The sequence below is a fragment of the Galleria mellonella genome, unplaced genomic scaffold (assembly GCF_026898425.1).
Source record: "Galleria mellonella isolate WM207_F2 unplaced genomic scaffold, CSIRO_AGI_GalMel_v1 utg200, whole genome shotgun sequence".
Classification (NCBI taxonomy): domain Eukaryota; kingdom Metazoa; phylum Arthropoda; class Insecta; order Lepidoptera; family Pyralidae; genus Galleria; species Galleria mellonella.
The window spans coordinates 3,777,367-3,797,852 of NW_026442034.1; the positions used below are offsets into that span (position 1 = coordinate 3,777,367).

Below are 20,486 nucleotides of genomic sequence, written 5' to 3' on the forward strand. Positions count from 1 at the left end.
TTCCATTTTTTTATACAGTTCAACCAAGTGGAAAAGTTCCAAGGGGAAAAGGGATTGTTAGTAATGGAGGCTGAGAATCCCATTGCTAGCAATATACCCAACCAGGTCGAACGCCTCGCGGTTCTCCCTGGAAAGTATCATGGTTAATTCCTGATGAATTCATCATGATGGGCTAACTGACCTGTTTTCATTCTCATCTATCACCCTTTACTGGTGCTCCGCCAGCGTATCCTATTAGCGCATGCGGGGTTACCCTACCATTTTCACCCACCAAAAAAAAACCAAGTGTTATTAGGTCTTTCTCTACGTATTTTCCTAAATTTATAACAATTGAAAAATGACGATTTTTTTTTTATTAAATAAAACTGGACGTATATGTACTCATTTACAAAGGATCTTCGCAGTTCAAATGATATTATGACAGGAAATGTTGTTTATGCATACTCGTAGTATGAATGTCTGAATTGCTAACTTGAACGTTAACGACCGTCATAAACTTTAGTTGTCTCTAACCGTAAAAATGACAACCAACCTTTAATAAGTTATTTACCGTGTAATATTTTTTTATGGGACAAAGTCGCTAATACCGTAGTTGTTTTTTTTTAAATCCTCGCATCGGGTATATAACTTATAGAGGCACGTCACAATATCGTATCGTACCGTCACGATATAGTACGAGATCATAATGTATTGTAATTCTATGGAGACGCGTTTAATTTTCCGCGACGATATCGGGAACGTGTACCGCATTACGATATTGTGGACGTGTACAGAAATTTAAGTACCGTCGTATTTATATTAGTGATTGTTGACATTTTTTGAAAATTTGAACACATATGAATTACAAAAATACTTATACACCACCACAATTTTTTACCAGAGGAGGCTTTGTACAAAAGTCGTTTGCTTGGCTACTTCTGTCCCATTCCTATTTCAACCGTGAAGCAATTGTGTTTGCATGGCTGTGTTTCGGTTTGAAGGGTGGGATATGGCAGTGAATTTACAAAGTACAGAGGAATAACACCTAAGTCCTCAGGAATGGCAACGCATGGGGGGTATCATGGACGAAAACATATATTCTGTTATGTTCATGGTACTTCTCATGTTTATAGGCGACGGTTACCACTTTCCATTAGGTGGGCCGTCAGCTTGCTTGCCATTCTAAGTTACATAAAAAAAAATTACTTTAAGTTAAAAAAAGTCTAATTTTAATAAAAAGAACAGAGAAAATTGTATTGAAGTACATAATATATTATAGATATATCTACCTTTTAATATTCATTAGAAGCTAAAGTATACTAAGCTAATATATATTAACTATTTATTTAGTACTGTACAGCTTTATTTGTTTTCCGTACTTTTTCATTGTTTCCACGTGAAGCCTGAAACATAAATCAATCGATCTAGAAGATGCAGATACAGTCAGCTACAAAATTATATTAACACATTCAAACCTCCAGAGCTTCTATGAACTTCAATCATTGCTTATACATAACCTATATATTTAACCTATTCTTAAATAGTTGTTTAGTTAATTTTAACCTAAGTGTTACGATGTTATCCAATTCGGGCATTTTTTGGTGCGTTTTTTTTTTTCAACTACATTTGTATTTTTTACATTTAACTTGAAATATCAAATTGGCAGTTCACCGAAAGTCGAAATCATCGCTTATAGATATTAACAGACCCATGACATCACAGAGTACTTTGGTATGCCCATGGTATCTTTAATGTGTTGCCATTTTTGAGCGCTATTTGGCGTTATACCATTGTACTCAATAATTTTAATGTCACCCCATTCAAAAACCGAATTACGGCCATACAAACGTAGCTGCTTGTTAACAGATAAACGCAGATGGGAGAAATATACAGACGACTTCTCGTCTCCCACTGGTTCGTGGCCAGATTCACACTATAATCGCAGTTCATACTTGGTCTTACCTCCGATTCAGTATAATAAAATATTATCAGGTAGAAACAATTATAGATTAATCTTCGATAGTGGATTGTTTATGTATCTATAACAATCCAATATCATTCCAGTCAATATCATGTGTACATTCGTACTATATATACGAATACACATATTGCTTTTGGTAATAATATTTTACTAGACCGAGAACGAACCGTGACCGGAATTATACTGTGTATCTAACCTTTATCGATTTTTGGTGATGACTGTACATCGAAGCGTGTCCTACAAGGGAAGGGCCGTTATTGGTTTCCGCGGTAAAAGCGTCTCAATATTGATGTGACGGAAATCTAATAACTAGCACGCTACGGCGGCGACATACCTCTCCTCCATCCATATCGTAGAGGTGACTCTCAGGTCATAAAACTCATATATTGTACAATATTTAATAAGTATTTCTATCGACACGAGTATTTAAGATTTTCTATCAGTTGAATGGGGGGGGGGGGGGGTATCATGGGCGAAACAGTATACTCTGTTATGTCCATGATACTGCTTATGTCTATAGGTGACGGTTACCACTTGCAAACATTTGTTATTTATTCGGCAGCACACCTGCAATGTCTCTAGTGTTTCGGGTGATCATGGGCGGCGATAGTCACTTACCATCAGGTGAGCCACGTTCTCGTTTGCCCCCTGTGTTATAAAAAAAGTTACCTAGTCCTTATAATACAAGCCCCCGTTACTTTGCGACGAAATCTCAATAAAACTAATTGCAATATAATTACATTTTAATCCCCATAAAAAAACAGTTAAATCTAAGGTTTTCAAATTGACTGGATTTTTTCCCAATTCGAATTCGAAAGTGCCAATACTAAGCTTCACCATAACATCGCAAATACTGGACAATTTTTGATAAATCTTTTTTTTTTAATTGCTAGTTTTTTTTAATTCCTAAGTTAATCCCATATGCATTTTATCACCGTTGAAATAGTAGTTTTTTTATAAATTAAAATCTCGAAACAAATTAGAGTCGTGGTTCGTTTTATGGAACAGCCATCTATTCTTTTAGAAATTGATATCGAAATGTGAAGATTTTTTAATGGATGAAAATGGAATGTTAAGCCCACCTGCGCTGTAGTTATATGCTGATGGGGTACTAGTAAGGGATGATAGATAGATGAAAATGAAGCAGGTCAGTTGGGCCACCGTGATAAATTAGACCTCTTAGGTTATATTGCTAGTAATGGATCTATTAAATCTCATTACTAACAATCCCTGTCCCCTCGATATACTGATATTAGCTATATATCTAATTGTATATGTATATATATGTACAATAATTTATGATATACCTAATCAAATATCTACTATTACTATCTGTACCAGTCTGTACAAACATAATGTGATACTATGCGAGCACGTGTACACGACATTCAATATTATATTTTAAAACACGTGCATCCTTCGTTACTCTACTTTTAATACCAATGTCAATTGCGAATGCGATTGACAGGACGCCGTACCTAATGTATTTTTTTTATATATATAATATAACTAAACACGTGCAACGTTAAGAACGTTCTCACTGAAGTGAGTCTGAGTTGTCAATTACACTAGATTACAAAAAAAACTTTTTTTTGTTCATGAAACGAAACATATATTATTTATGTAGGCAATGGACTGTAGTTAAAAAAATATATTTTTATTAAAAATCTTCTTAATAAATATTTCAAAAAAGTGACGTGCTGGATTTTTTTAAATATTTTTTCTGAGATGTAGATACCCAAAGTAACGTAACCATATATATTCCATTTTATGAACAAAATTCATGTAAACTAGTGTTATTAGAAATAATAAATCTATCTTCTATATTTCTAGATAACTATTTAAAAAGTAGTCTGATAACGAAAGAAAATATTATTTGTAAAACACTATTTGAACATACAGTATATGTTGCAAAATATTTTGCAACTACCTTCATATTGCTTTAAAAATTCTCGAATATATTCTCATCATTTAAATCCAAAATTTCTGTGACATTAAGAATCTTACTGCAAAATAAACGCTTTGTTTACTATCAGAACGCTTTTTAATAAGAATTATTTAGAAATATTAAAGAATTTTGTTTTTATTAACTGACGGATAATTCGTATGTTGCCATTATATAGTTTCTTGATATAATTTCATTGGTCGAAATAATTAAAAGCAGCTACCACGTGCAAAACATGTTACAAGCCCATATAGTTTATACATTTTTTATCAAAGGTGGGCCGTCAACTTGTTTGTCTACTAAGTCTCATAAAAAATATAGGTCTTTATGCATGAAAATGAAATGGCAACCCGGCTTATCAGAGTACGGGCTCATCGTGACGAATTCACCAGGAATTCATAACGATTTTTTTCCAAAGAGCGCTGCTTGTAGATTGATCTGGAGCGTATGTAGATGTTGCTAATCCGTATTACTAACAATCGATATTAGTTTGATAATGCAATAGTAACCCCGCCTACGCTATTGGTATACTCTAGCGGGATACCAGTGAAGGATGATAGGTGAGAATGGAAGCAGGTTAATTGGCCTATCGTAACGAATTCAACAATTATTAAACATGATGGTTTCCAGGGAGACCCGCGTGTACTTCGCTTGACAGGGTATGTAGTTAGCAATGAAAATTAAGGACCCCATTACTATCTCTTTTTTCCAATATTAGAAATTTTAGAATACATAAATTACTTATATCACTATGTTGTGTCGATTTTACCAAATGTACGAGCACAATGACTTCAAAATGGCGTCAAATCAGGAGTCAGTTGTCCACGATAGGCATAATTCGTTAAAAGTTTATGAGTATTTTTTTTATGAAAACGTATAACCGTAATTCATAATTCGTGACTTTACCATCTATGACCCGATGACTTCTTCAGCGTCACGAGTTATACGCCGTGTGACATTTCGGTAGTGTCTAGCTTGAATATTTTTTATTCATCGATAATTTAGAATCATACTACCGCTTCATGATCATAACACACTACGAGCACGTCGGGTTTATATTATATAATTACGGTAATTATGGTTATTGACACTATCGTGGTTAGTACGGTCGTATAATATCGATTTTACCGATTGTATGAACCCGATCACTTCTAGCGTATAATGAGAACACGATACGAGATTATGATACTTGCTTGTATGTTTATATTTGTATTTATGTAACAACCCACGTGTTATTAAATACGTTAATGTATATATTATATTGATTAATTTTTTTTTCTATTTTTTTTTATTATAATAATGTCAACACACCACGATCACATCAGATTCATAAAATATTTGGTAAATATGATAGTTTAACACTATCTGTCGAGTTGTATTATTGCGTGTCATATCGATGTTACCGATTGTATGAACCCAATGACTTCCGACCGTGTCACGAGTTCACGACATGAGAGTTAGTTTCTGGCTGGTATGTTTATATTTATATACAGCAAGACACGTGCTAATACGACAATGAAAATATTACGTTGATAAAAATAATTTATTTCTGTTAATTTTCTTGATAACAATGTCATAAGTTATGACGTTGTTATGACTCATAATACACCACAAGCGCATCGGATTCATATTATATTTCGTAAATATGGTTATTTTAACACTTTATCTGAGTCGTGTCGCATGTCATATCGATGTTACCGATTGTATGAACCCGATGACTTCCGACCGTGTCATAAGTTCACGACATGAGAGTTAGTTCTTAGCTGGTATGTTTATATTTTTATATATAGCAAAACACGTGCTATTAAATACGTCAATGTAAATATTACCTTGATTAAAATAATTATAATTTATTTCTGTTTATTTTCTTGATAACAATTTATATCATTCATTGCGCAGATGATTTATAATACGACTATTTATACTTGCATTATGTTAACGATTGAATCTACTCTACTTACTGTGTTATAATTATAATATTTTTGATATTTATAGATTATTAGACGATGTTACTATTAAAATTATTCCACTAATTAACATACATATCTGTCACGCCTGTCTCCCATTAGGGTAGGCAGAAACAATGGAACGCCAAATGCTTCGATTCAAACAAACCTCTTTCTCTTCTTCCACATTCATCAATCTTTTCATACACGCTTGCCGCTAGTGGACGGATCCCTCCCTGAGAATCCGTCCACTAATTAAAATAACATTATTTTTTGTTACTATAGCTTTATGAAGTAGAATATTGCTAGATATGTAGTATAATCTATAAAATGGAAATCTAAACATTTATCGTTTAAACTATTAGTTCCCAAAGTGGTGCAGGTGGACTTCGAAGAGTCCACTGGAGATTCGACAAGGTGTAAGTTAGCGTGACAAAAAAATGGGGACTCATAATTCGTAAGCGGAGGTCCACGAAAATTCAATCATATTTTAATGTAATACGATAACAATAAGTAATAGTGTAATAATTACATATTTCAATAAATACAACAGAAAAATATGCAATATTTTTTTTATTTCTACCACGCGGAAAGAGGAGTTTTTTTTTTTAAATGAAATTAGTGAAAATTGATTGCTGACCGCCCACTCTAATTAAATTGTTTTTATCGATAAATGGATTTAAATTTGATAAATTGTGCGCTTGTGCTGCGAGTAGATGTCAAAAAAATAAAATTGGATGGAATTACTTTTTTGATTGGTCAACTTTACTTTTTTAACATCCACTTACAGCACAATCAATTAATTAATTAACCAATCAATTCTCACTTTTTTTTTCGAAAAGTATTAAATCGTGGTTGGATGTAAGTCACAACGCAAATTTCCATAGTTAGATCTAATCTTCACATTTTTTTTTTCGAGTTTTGGGAATATGGTACAAATGTAGCTGCAGGGGGTTTACTGGAACCAGCTAAATTTTGAAAGTGGTCTATGAGAAATAAGTCTGAGAACTTCTGGTTTAAACCAAAGTGTTATCTGTGGTGAAACAAGAGAATGTAACCAAAACGCAACATTTACCCGGTATTGTGGTGTTAGCAATGATACTACTCCTATACGTTAGTATTTTATAGCAAAGAGTATTCTAGTTTGACGGCATAGTGATTGATGTGATTATTTCGCACTTATCGATATTTATGGTGAACCGACAGGTGATAAAAAAATTGGTATTAAAAATACTATTTGCGGTTGAATAAATATACTCAAACAAGGTTTTATTCACTGAGTATATGAATACATATTTGCCAATCTTCCATATAGAGTCCCTTTTAAGATGAAAGGCCGAACTTGTAACGAACACGTCATGTCCTATAAAACATCTGTCCCACCCAAAAGACGAAGGTCTTCCTGTAGCCGCAACTAATTATAACCAGTGTATGGCCTCTTCCGACACAGTATTCATCGTGTCACTCTGACCAATGGGACAATATTAATAATGGATTCGAATTTTACTTTTACGCAAAAGTTTGTCTGTCGTGTTGTCAGAAAGAAACGATTAAAACTTTTAACTCAGTTTATTATATTATATTTTTCCACATATACTAAAACTATATCTTTTAGTAAATCTGAAAAAAATATTATTTTACTAACGTAGATACGAAATATCTAAAAACTCGAAACAATATATGTGATTGTGTTTCACAAGAAAAGCTACTTCAATTGTGGCAAAACAAGTTAGTTTAATCTGAAAACTGAACTACTCAATCGATTTTAATTACGTTTTTTTAGATCGCTCTGTAAGTATGTCCATTAGATAAATAAAAGAATTTTAAAAATCGGTTTATAATTGACCAGGTTATGAGGTAACAAACATAAAAAAAAAATTAACCTAATTAGAAATCTAGCAATCTCTTGCAAGTATTGTAATAATCAGGCTTAATTCATATTTGTATTTCTGTTTCTCAATTTTGATATGTTATATTATTAATATCATATTCTTATAGCATTGTGGTTTTCCCTTTACATTTTTACCTTATAAATGAGTAACACAATATGCGATATGAGATGTATATATTTATTTATATAATATGTGAATATTCATGTTATTTGGTTACCACTTGGAACCTAGTTGTGATTTTTATTTTATTTACAAATTTCATTCAAGTATAATATTATCCAAGGTGTTACAGGAAGAAGTTATTTAGATTGTGGTACTCGTATTGACTCGTAAAAAAAAATTGAAATACAATAAATGTCAAAATAAAAAAAAAAATATTTCTGATAAGTATCACATAAAATAATGAGTCATAATTTATCATAGCTAGCTACCTGTCAGATCGATCTCCAGGCGGTCCTCCCTGAAAACTATTGTAGTTGATTTCTGATGAATTCGTGGCCATAAGCTATCTGATTGGATCATCTTCATCCTCATCTATCTTTCCTTACTTGATAAACTAGCAGCATAAACTAATTGCGTAAAGTGGATTTACAATTGTAACCATGTACCCTTTTTACAGTACAAAATGTGTTCCAGTTAGGTTAAATTGCAATTTTTTGCAATTTCCTAAACCCAAATTGGAGAATTTTATTTACCATCAAAGACATCTTACTATTGTATCCATGTACTGTTTCTGAATTTTCAATTATTATTATTGTTATTTTTTACAATACAAAATTTGTTCCAGTTAGGTTCTATTGCATTTTTTTTTTCAATTATCAAACCCAAATTGAAGTATTTTATTTGCCATCAAAGGCATCTAGCGCTTGTTCTCTGAATGCGTAGCAGTGTGTTCCCACCATTAGATGCCGTAAAATACTAATGCTTGCAACAATGACATATCATTCGGGCTAATGGCCTTCTGAGTTATTTGTGAAATAAAGGTATTCATTTATAATTCTTTATTTAAATTTAAATATATTTATTATTATTTCGTTGTCCACAGTTGGATGCAGGGGTTGCGTGGGAGAGTCTCGCGGGAACCCCGCGCCGCCTAGCCGCCCGTACATACGTAAGTTAAAACCCCATTTCAGTATAGGTACAGAGTTAAACCGAAATATTCCTTTTAAGAAAGTGTTTTACTATACAAATATTCAGTTTCACTGATAGAATACTTCTTTAAAAGGATGTTAATGATGGTTAATTAGATAAGATGGATTTTGATAGGTGGGTAAAGATCTCCACCTAGTGTATGGTGGTAAACAGTGACGCTGAAGCCGACTCAGGAAGCGATGGCATGACCACCTAGATGCATTTAAAAGGGATTGGTTTGAGGTGACACTCAACATGAAATTTTTTAAGGACATGGGGGAGACTTTGCCCGGTAATGAGTGATCATTGATTAATGTTAGAATAGCAGATAGTAGGTGTAATATTCTAATTTTATCGCCATCGTTATGAAGTTTCCAATGTTGTTACGTACTGTCACACACCTTTTGTCATTTCACACTGTCGTCCGTTATCAACACGTGGATGAAAGGATTTGGCCTTGCGTGTTTCACAGTTCTTTCACATTAGGAGAATGCCAAGCTTGTTTGATCTGCAAAAACGTTTACACACTGCATGTCTAGTTAAGATTATAGAACCATAAACAGTAAATAAGAATGTAGGTAAAAAATAATAGTTCATACCAGTAGATACAGTACAGTATAGCATTGGTTTGTATAAGGAAAGGAAACCCCCGGCATGGAGCCCGCTTCCGTTGAAGAGCGCTTCCGTTGAAAGCAGCGCGTCGTAATCAAGTTTCTCTCGAAACTCGGCAAGAATGGCCGTGAAATTTTTGATCAACGCGACATGGGGTTTATATATATGTATTGATATTTATTATATATAGTACTAGCTTTTACTCGCCACTACGTCCGCGTGATCGTGATATGTTCATTGACTGGGATTAAAAGTGGCCTCTAACCTTCATCGCCCCATATGTCCATATCAAATTGTGATTGGTTAAACCGTTAAGGCGCTAACAGGTAACAAACAAAGAAACTCACTTTCATAGGGGGGAAAGGGATTGTTAGTAATGGGGTCTAATTAATCCATTGTTAGCAATACACCCTCTCAGGTCGACATCCACGCGGTTTCTTCTGGAAACCATCGTGGTTAATTCTAGTAGAATTCGTCACGATGGGCTAACTGACCTGCTTTCATCGTCACCTATCATCTATCACTGGTGCCCCGCCAGCGTATACCGTTAGCGCAGGCGGAGTTACTATTGCATTATAACCCTTTAAAAAAAAAACTCACTTTCATAATCAGTAAGTATTATATAACCTCTGATATATTAATCCTTTCAATAGCTGAATATTTTTAAACAGCATGTATAAGCAGAGCCGATAAATAATAGTCGTATTATTAGGCTTCATAAACTAATTCAGCATTTCCATCATAATCAGGAACATCAATATTTGTTTTCCTCCAAGCGTATATTTCTGTTTGTTATGCGATTTTCAACGATAGATGATCGATCAGAGAATAATCTGAAGACACCTCGATTGTACGTATTCGTCGCTCAACGCTAACCCTAGTTTATATGTATGTAATCTCCCCACATGCCCATCCATCAATGTGACGCGCTCTTTTGTACTTGTGTGTCTAAACGCGACATAAGTAGACTTTTCCCTCCATGTTTATGTGAAGATGTATGCATCTTTCATTGAGATGAAGGGTGAAGGAGACAGATAAGTTTTCACTTCGCATATTATTATTATAAGGTCAAATCACAGCCTGTCGCGATTTGACTCATTAGGTTTTTGTGTTTGCACATTTTGTGCTTCCATCTCCCTACCCTAACCAGCTTGTACTTTTTATATTTTTATTTTTTGCTTGTATTTTTGCTGAGAAACTCATTCTCTTAACATATACTCTGCGTCCTATATTCTGGTGTAGTTATCTGTTCTCAATTGTAAATATATATATATAAATATATATATATATATATATATATATATATAAGTTTGTCAAATCAAAGTTTTTTAAAAATTTTATTTTACAATTATTCAGGTAAATCAATTTTATCCCCTTGTGTTTGCACAATTTTGTGCTTCCAGGTTTCTCTGCCCCGTCGTAGCTTTTTTTATCTCATTTATGTCCCCCAAATGCCGCCCCCGAAGTACCAATTTGGTTTTTGGGAACAAGAAGAAGTCACACGGGGCCAAATCCGGCGAAACCATGGCTTGTACTTTTTATATTTTTTTTATTCTTGATTTTGCTCTCTGTATCTTTTTTGCTGAGAAACTGAGATCATTCATTCTTAACATATTACGCGCTGCTCTTCAACGGAAGCGCTCCATGCCGACGGGGTTTCGTTAAGAGGTAACTTCACATATTCTGGTCGCACCGCACGGCGGTCAGACCAGAACTGAAGCATTGTTAGGGACATAAGGAAGGGGTCCACCTGGCCTCCCCACTCCTCTTTCTCGCACGTTTTACAACACGACCTCGTATATATATATATATATATATATATATATATATATATATATATATATATATATATATATATATATATTCACACGTTTTCTATATCTATACGAAGCGTTTTCAGGATGGAAGGTTGTACAACTTCTGGTGTAATGATAGTGGTCAATCTTCGAATATTGGCAGTCGCGCACATTCTTATGGTAGCGGAATTAAACAAAATATTTCTAATAACCAGTGATATGGATTTCCACAAGATAACACCTATTACAGTAAAATTTTAAGGCTATGGTCAAGTCAATAATAATAAAAAACAATAAGTCCAGATCCACCTGTATTACCAAATTCCATAGAAACTCGTTCGCCTTTTAAATGCAATCCCAAACAACTTAAAAATTACCCTACTATTATAGATTGTTATCCATGTTTACACGCTTACGTAAAAATAATGTTATTATCTAATACTAACCAAGGACTTTCTCATTCATGTTTTTTTTTTTATAAATACATAACGGAAAAAGCTCGTTACAAACAGAATTGAGTTTTCCATCATTAATCATACGCCGAGTGTTCTATTTTATCAAAGATAAACAAACCGAATCACACTTTGAAAGTCCCTGTTTCTATGGACAGAGAACTTTTTCTGATAATCTGGTATTGCCAGTGTTGCCAATTTTTTTTATATGCTTACCAGATCTCGTGATCTGTTGAATTTTCGCTTGTTTGTGCTCTCTGAGACAACGAATACGTGCTTTAATCACAACATGGTATATAATAAATATTGCAATCAATTGCAAACATTGATTTCAATATTTATTATTTTTCCATAATATACATCGTTTTCTAGACAACTTTTTATGTAATCATAAAATACAAATAAAACTAAGTTGAATTTTAATACTATAATTCTCAATATAAACATGGCAACCTTATCACTTTGTCAATAAGAGGGAATCTAAGAGGGAGCTTTGCAATTGAAAATACACATTGAGCTTGTGATTTTAGAATCACCATTTATATATATATATATATATATAATTTCTGACAACGAATACTCTTTAATCGCTTTTTGATTAAATAGACACGATAGAGTCATAGAATATAAAAAAGAGTATTGTAAATAATATTTTTCATAGTTTCAAAGAAAATATCAGGTTTCGCGACCTTTAAAAGATAGTACGATCCGTTTTCAAAGTATACAGGGTTCCAAGTAATATGCCAAGTTTTGTAATACATCCAACGGATCGGGAGAGACCGATTAACTAAGTAGACGTCATTTATGCGGGTTGTTTTGTGATGTACCGTCTTTAATCTTAGTTTTTTTTTTTAACATATCATGTTACGTTTGAAATCTTTTATCAGATTTATAAACTCAACTAAAGCGCTCATTTTAATTTAAAATTTAATCAGATTTTTTTGGTAACAGAATGTCAATCAAAAATATTTGCACAATTGTACTTAGTGTTACAAAAACCTAAGACTGAGCGGGATAAATTTTACGTTGATATTCAGAACTTGTATTTGTTGGTTTCTTTAGAACTTATTTTGTATTAATATCAAATTCAGAGAAGTCCCAGTAATAAATTGTTTTTGGTTATCGATATACATTTCTCTGAATATGTATTCCTATTTGGATTAGCAAAGATGAGGCGAATATTTAGTTAAATCGAAATTATCGATTATTCGCATTACAATCGTATATAAATAATTCGTGGATTATCAAATAATAATAATAATAACTATAAATAATAGAAATCAGTCATTATGTATGAACTGATTTTAAACACCTCACCTTGAACATAATGGTGGTAAAAACGTCTAGATATGTTAAATTATTGCCAGCGAAAATGTACAACCACGTTTCACTCGGCTGGCAATTACCTCTACGAAAGAATATTACACGGTGGTTAGAATCAAGTATAATTGCCCACAAATTTGAGTATTCTGTGATGTCAAGTCGGCGTAATTAAACGTAAAATTAATCCCACACCAACATGTTGCCGTCAAAGCGTGCGCTCTCGTGCGCGTCATGTGTGCTAATGAGATTATGTTATGGATTATTATGAGGTATGAACGACATCGTTTATTGTACATTGTACTCTTGATGAGTGGCAGGTAACGAGTTTAGTAGCTACACAATTTTAAATGTCTCTGCAATGCCAGTCACACACATATATCAAACATCGCTTAACGAATTCTCAGCAAACTGAAGAGTTTCTTGTTCAATTATTTGGAAATTTGAAATTGATCTTTCAAATATTTTTTTTATGTTAAAATGTAATAATGCAACTGCTTTTATTTTATATGCCCTTTCTATACGTAGTCCAGTTTTAACAGTTCTCATATTCGCTTTTTGTTTTATGATATGGAAAGGGCCACTCTTGGACCGTAATTGGAACACAGCTAAACTCGACTCTTACACAAAATCAAAGTCCAAAATCAAAATCAAAGTCCAGGAAAGTTCAAAGAGGATTGACTAAAACTTTATTGCTTTTAAGTAGTTAGGTAAGCACCTAGCTACTTAAAAGTAGAAACCAAGGGGGTTCTTTGAAAGGGGTGTACCTACTGGGTTTGTTCAGGATCGGCAACGCGCACGTGATACTCCTAGTGTTGTAGGCGTCCAGAGGCTACAGCGACCGTTTACCATCAGACGGATCTGTATGCTTGTTTACCTTCGTGGTATAAAAAAAAAAACTCTCTGTTTTTGGTAGAATTTTTTCAAGAAATCGTGTTATCGTTGCCTCTTGGCATTTGTGCTCGTCATCGTCGTCAAATGCGACGCAGGTGCTCGCGTGATAAACGTTTGCATAGACAAACATACTGAAGCACTGTTTGCAACGGTCCATTATGAGTGTTAACAACATCGTTGTCATATCCTCTACGACGATGGTATCGTTACTCATAACTTACAGTTTGAAGTATATACGCAATATCGTCGTTCATTAGTATATATATATAAATAATTAAAATTCCGCAAAGTACAACTATAAAAGGTTTGTCATAAATGTAGCATGACGATGAATAAAGCTATAACAAAAGCAATTTACGTGTGTACATCTTATTTAGAGAGACAAATTTCTCATTTTATGATATATTAACCATTAAACTTGAATACAAGGGTCCATCCCCTCGCCCTCAGCGCAGCTCGCTTCCGCCTTTAGAGACAAGCCGCTTTTAAACGCCGGATATTGGTCTTGTACAGGCACGAAATCAAATTTCCTTTTTTCTTCGGTTTATTGTTGTCTATTTCGTATTGATGGTGACATTAAATTGCTATTTAATTGCGCAGTGTCGATTGGATCTTGTTTTCGCCACAGAATCTATAGGATAAGGCTACTCAATAATTTTAATGAAGGTATTTTTTACTTAAAATTTGATATATAGTTGAACAGTAAAACCGCTATTTTTTAACCAAAATCACACGATTGAAGTCGTGTTGATTTTACTAATATATCAATATAAAAAAATGTAAAGAAGGATATAATCTGGTCGGGTAGTCAATCGTCAAATTCACAAGGTGGTCGACCTGGTTGGGTATATTTCTAGCAATGGGACAGCTATTCAACTTCATTGACAATGCAATTCCTACCGTTTGTTCGAATGTATAAAACGATTAAACCAATTCAAATGACACACAGATACACAAATGAGCCGCATCTTATCACTTTAATATACCTATACTACGCTGTGTGGACCTGGCATAGAATAGGCCACCCCTTCCTTTCCCGTTAGTATCGTAAGAGGTGACTAAGGAAACTTAATAGTCAAAAGATGAGAAGCAACGTCTCTCTTAAAACATCACCAAAGACTAAATGTGGTTGTGCCTGCCTGCCTGGTAACAACTGGCAGCACACTACACTCCTTTTAAGGAAGGCAGTGGACAGTTAACGGTTGATATAATAAGAATAACATATACAAGCTGTATCGCATGGCTTCACTGGCATCTCTCGTCAATAAATAAATATACAAGTGATAAATTGTGAAGAGAAAATAAATCTATATTATATATATAAATAAATCTATATAATAAATATATATGAATACCAAATATACTTACACATATATGATATATACTATATTATACACGAAATTGAGAATAATATAAAGCACTTATTTGTATATGACATTCAAATACAAATTATTGTTTATATAAGTATTATTCAACACCAGTTAAAGAATGTTAAAACTTTAACCCTAAGCGGTTCATAAAAACTAAAACGTCCTACAAACTTATTTTAACTATTAGAGTGTTTTGTCACTATCTGTCAAATAAGGAAATAAACGCAAAACGACAATATAACACTTAACTATAGCTTAAAATAGATTTGTGTGAGATTTGGATTTTATGAGGAACGAGTTAAGAATCTTCAGAAAAATGGAGTCATAAGGCTACAGTGACCATTTACCATCAAACGGACTATAGGCTTGTTTGTCAACTTCGTAATATAGAAAATGATAAAATTTATGGTGCAATTTCCAATATTTATTACTAGTGTTAATTTAGCAAAATAGCTATAAATTCTAATTATATTACAATGACTGACCTAGATTCAGCTTGCTACGCTTCGTTAGCAGCGTTCATTCGTAGCATTGTAGCGAACAGCTATTACTTAGTGGCGTGCTACGAAGTGACTTTATTTTGTTTCTAAATAGGAATTACATACTGTAAACTAAATAATAGCAATAGGTAATCTGAAGTTTGTGTTCACCTACTTATGAGTATATTTACAATCTTCTTTTAAAAGTTTTCGATACAGTTTTTTACTTTTTTCTTGAGTCGAAATGTTAGATTTTACTTCGTAAATAAATAACTTCAATCGTGAATTAGTATGGAACTAACTCAGAAGAAAACTTCAAATATTGTCTGCATAGGTACTTCTGTTCCACTGGTGACGTCGAACAGTAGTTTACCCACAAACAAGCATAGTTGATTTGAAAAGAATTTTCAATCTCAAGGACAAACCAGTGGAAATGACAGGACATAACAGCTTATTCCTCAGGTATAGCCTCATGATAAATATTATGAACGTATTGTTTGTACACGTATTTTTCCATTGTGGCCCCCACAATAGACTTCGATGGCTACAAATATTTTATTAATGCCAGTTCTGACTCATGGAATTATATTGATATATAAACTATTAGCTTCATAAAAAGTTACCTTCAAATGTTTATGGGTTCGTATTTTATTGCGATACAGTATTATTGCCTGAACTATAGGTACAAGTGTGTCGAGTTACTGCACGACGTGTTCTCGTAGGTTATATCGAACGAGTAATAAAAATGGCACGCAGTAATAAAACTGTTATTTTAGTTCTTCAAATAAATAATCCAATAATTAATCATTGGGAAACTTTAAGAACAATTAATTTATTAGTTCAAAATTAATAGTAATTATTTTTTTACAAGTATACTCGTTTTTTACTTCGCAAAAAAGTGACTTCAGTCGTGAACACGAAATTTTTTGTAGTCTTCAGATATGAGTAGTACACCTCGACATACCAAATACAATTTTAATACACTAATGGTTTTATAATTACTTAATTGAATGTATACCTAAATACCTAAATAATATTTCCAACAATTCACTCTAAACAGGACAAATGTTACCGAATTATTGATTAGTCAGTGCCGAAAATTGTTTATGAATTTAATGTGTTGGTCGCCAGTGAATTTGTGCCCAAGCAAATATTTATCACAATTTACAGCACAATAGCAAAAGACTCATTACTTCTGTGCAAACAAGATTCACCGGGCAAAGACAATATTAGGTTAACACTTGAAATTGTTTTCAACACTTTAGGAATTAATAGATACACAAAAAACCCTGATTTTCAAATAAGTCAAACCTTTTCAAATAAATCAAACAGTTTTCTTATTTTATTTTATTTTTTTTTTTCATTTTTTATAATGCTCCAATGCGGAGGAAAGAAGTCCCCATTGCGTCGTTTACAGTTTATGTTCTTAAAATTACTTTATGTTTTTGTTATAATTGGTTACTTAGGAAGGGAAGGGATTATTAGTAATAGAGAGGTTAGTCCCCGTTGCTATCAATATACCCTATCAGGTCGACCTACACGCAGTTCCCCCTGGAAACTATCGTGACTAATTTATCATTGAATTCGTCACAATGGGCTAACTGACCTGCCTTTTCATCTTCACCTATCACTTCTCACTGATAGGGGTATCAGCCAGTGTATATTTCACCCATAAAAAAATTGGTTACATGACACAATTAAGAGGAACCTAATGATACCTCTTTTATTTACATTTATATCCTAAACACGTATCTTATTTTTTAACGATGGGATAAATATATCGTTTAATATAAAATTCTTTTTAAGCCATATTCCTTTTTTATCTATGTATGTTTACGTTAACAACTCTTTTCCTTCCGCATAACAATGGAATACGTGTTTTAATAATTAAGGAAAAAGGAGAGGATGTCTCAACTCTCTGAAACAATCTAGTACAGTTATTTATAAACAATATTCAGTATTAAGGGCCTACTCCTTTCTTTCATTTTAGAATGTTTTTAACCGATTTCAAAAATTAGATTTTTATATGTATCTTTTTTTATACAACTTAGAATGGCAAGCAAGCTAACGGCCCACCTGATGGAAAATGGTAACCATCGCCTATAGACATGAGCAGTACCATGGACATAATAGAGTATACAGTTTCACCCATGATACTCCCCATGCGTTGCCATTCCTGAGGACTCAGGTGTTATTCCTCTGTACCCTGTAAATTCACGCCATATCCCACCCTTCAAACCAAAACACAGCCATACAAACACAACTGCTTTACGGTAGAAACACGAATGGGACAGAGGTACCCAAACAATCGACTTTTGTACAAAGTCTCCATCTGGTCTTCATCAATTCCTATCCGATTTTGATAATTCTTTTTTCAATCTATAGAATTTTCTCTCGTATTTGTTAGTTCCATATTAATTTTAACGTCATTAAAAGTGCTGTTTTTTACGGAGCAAAATATTAAATTATTATCAAGTATTATTTCAAATAAGAGAGCAGCTTGCGCCTCAAGGTATAAGTATATATCTTTTAATATGAAGTCGCATATTGCCACCCTGTACTGTTTTATAAACCTACTGAATTTCATTAACAAACATTTCCATTCAAAGTTATATCAACTTTATATGTGCCTGTCGGCACCAACCTGATGATTTCTTTGCTCGTCTCCTGTTTGTTTTATAATTTTCTGACAATATTCTTAGTTGTTGTTTTTCAATCGATTTCAAAAAAGGAGGTTTTCATATTTGTTTTTTTTTTATGTTTATTATGCTTGTTTTACTCTGTCATTAAAAACCGATTTGTAAACTTTTTTTTATCTGAATTAGAACAAAGATATATGTACTTTCAGATTGGACCCCTTGTGTTCCACAAAGAACTGACTTCATTTGTGGCAAAATCTATTTTAGAACTTAAAAAACCAGTTATTTTGAATTAAAAACTTAACTATGAAACCGATTTTGACTGAATTTCTATGGACCCATTAGTAAATATATCATAATTCTATTTCAAATAAAAAAGAATTTTACAAATCGGTCTATAACTGATAAATTATGAGGTAACAAACATAAAAAAAAATATTACCGAATGGAACCTCCTCCTTTTTAAAGTCGGTTGAAAATGAGTACATTTCAGTGCGCCCTTGTATTATTATATATTCCATGCTTGTATCACGTTGTTGGCATGTTAAAGTCTAAACACGTGCAGGATAAGCCACGATAATTAGGTACATAGTACCTGTATTAGAATACGTTTGAGGTATTCCATCCATTACACAAGTAATTTGCGGTTGAATGTGTTTATTTTATATTTACGATAAACAAATTCCCTTTACGCTACGACACTAATGGAGTAGACAGTGAGAATTGCGGCTGATTTCATGCTACGTACAGTTTGAGTACTTTTTTTTAATAGGTAATAATGGAATGGTAACCTCGCCCGTGCTATCGGTGTACGCTGGCGGGGCATCAGTGAGGGATGATAGATGACGATGAAAGCAGGTTAGTTACCCCATCGTGACGAATTCTACTAGAATTAATCACGATGGTTGGGGGGAAAGAGATTGTTAGTAATGGAGATTGAGAATCCCATTGCTAGCAATATACCCAACCAGGTCGACCTCTTCGCGGTTCTCCCTGGAAACTATCATGGTTAATTCCTGATGAATTCATCATGATGGGCTAACTGACCTGTTTTTTTTCTCATCTATCATCCTTCACTGGTGCTCCGCCAGCGTATCCCGTTAGCGCAGGCGGAGTTACCGTACCATTTTCACCCATCAAAAAAAAAACACTATGGTTTCGAAGGGGAACCGAGTGGAGTTCGACCTGATAGGGTTTATTGCTAGCAATGGGTCAATTAGAACCCATTACTAACAATCCCTTTTCTCCTCCCGGTTTGTGTATTATTTACAAGCATTTAACCACTTCTGAAGTCCGATTGTACTGAAATTTGGCATATACATATATCAGCCATTAACTGTCTATTGCTGAACATAGCCTCCCCCATAAGGAAGGTTTTGCCAGTAGTTGCCACGCTTGGCAGGCGGGTTGGCAACCGCAGTAAAGCTTTGATGATATTCTTATTTATTTTTCGCCTATTTTTTTAAAATGTGCACGTTTTTGTGGTGCCCAGAATCCGATAATGAAGACTTGTTTTTAGATATGTTTTTAAATAGACTCGTTTATTGATTAATATTGTTCCCGTTCCCGTGGCAATTTATTTTCGTGTAAAAGAAACTTATTCAAAATTCTAATAACCCCAACGGTAACTATGAATTGGTTGTGGTTTTCACAGTTGTGTTCCAGAAAGTCTAACTCGAAATTTGGTGAATGTTTTATCTTGATACGTCATCTAAAAGGGGTTATTTACTTCCAAAAACCACGCGTACGAAGCTACCAACAAATACTAGTTATGAGATAACTCTTAAATTAACGAACAATATGTGATCAACATACGAGTTCATTATTTAATGTTCACGCTCATCGCGAAGGCTTGTACCGAAATCGGGTATCTTTCAGCGACCTAATTTGTGCCGTGGGAATGCGCAACAGAGTTCCAAACAAAAGCTCCACTATTATAAACTGACCTAGTTTGCATGATTTATTGTTTTGGCGAACGAAACATCGTCCGTATTCACTCATTTGGTAAATAGAAAAATATGTTCGTTAAGCCTCTTAGCGGACTTAACAA

General features: G+C 33.6%; 1 protein-coding gene across 1 annotated transcript in view; it reads left to right on the forward strand.

Annotated features, from left to right (window-relative positions):
- Positions 1 to 20,486, forward strand: part of LOC113518491 (arrestin red cell) — a 96,103-nt gene that overhangs the window by 33,789 nt on the left and 41,828 nt on the right. Inside the window, exon 2 of the mRNA XM_052894288.1 lies at positions 8,789 to 8,854. The gene's annotated coding sequence lies outside the window, so the exon portion shown is untranslated. The remainder of the gene's footprint in view (positions 1 to 8,788; positions 8,855 to 20,486) is intronic.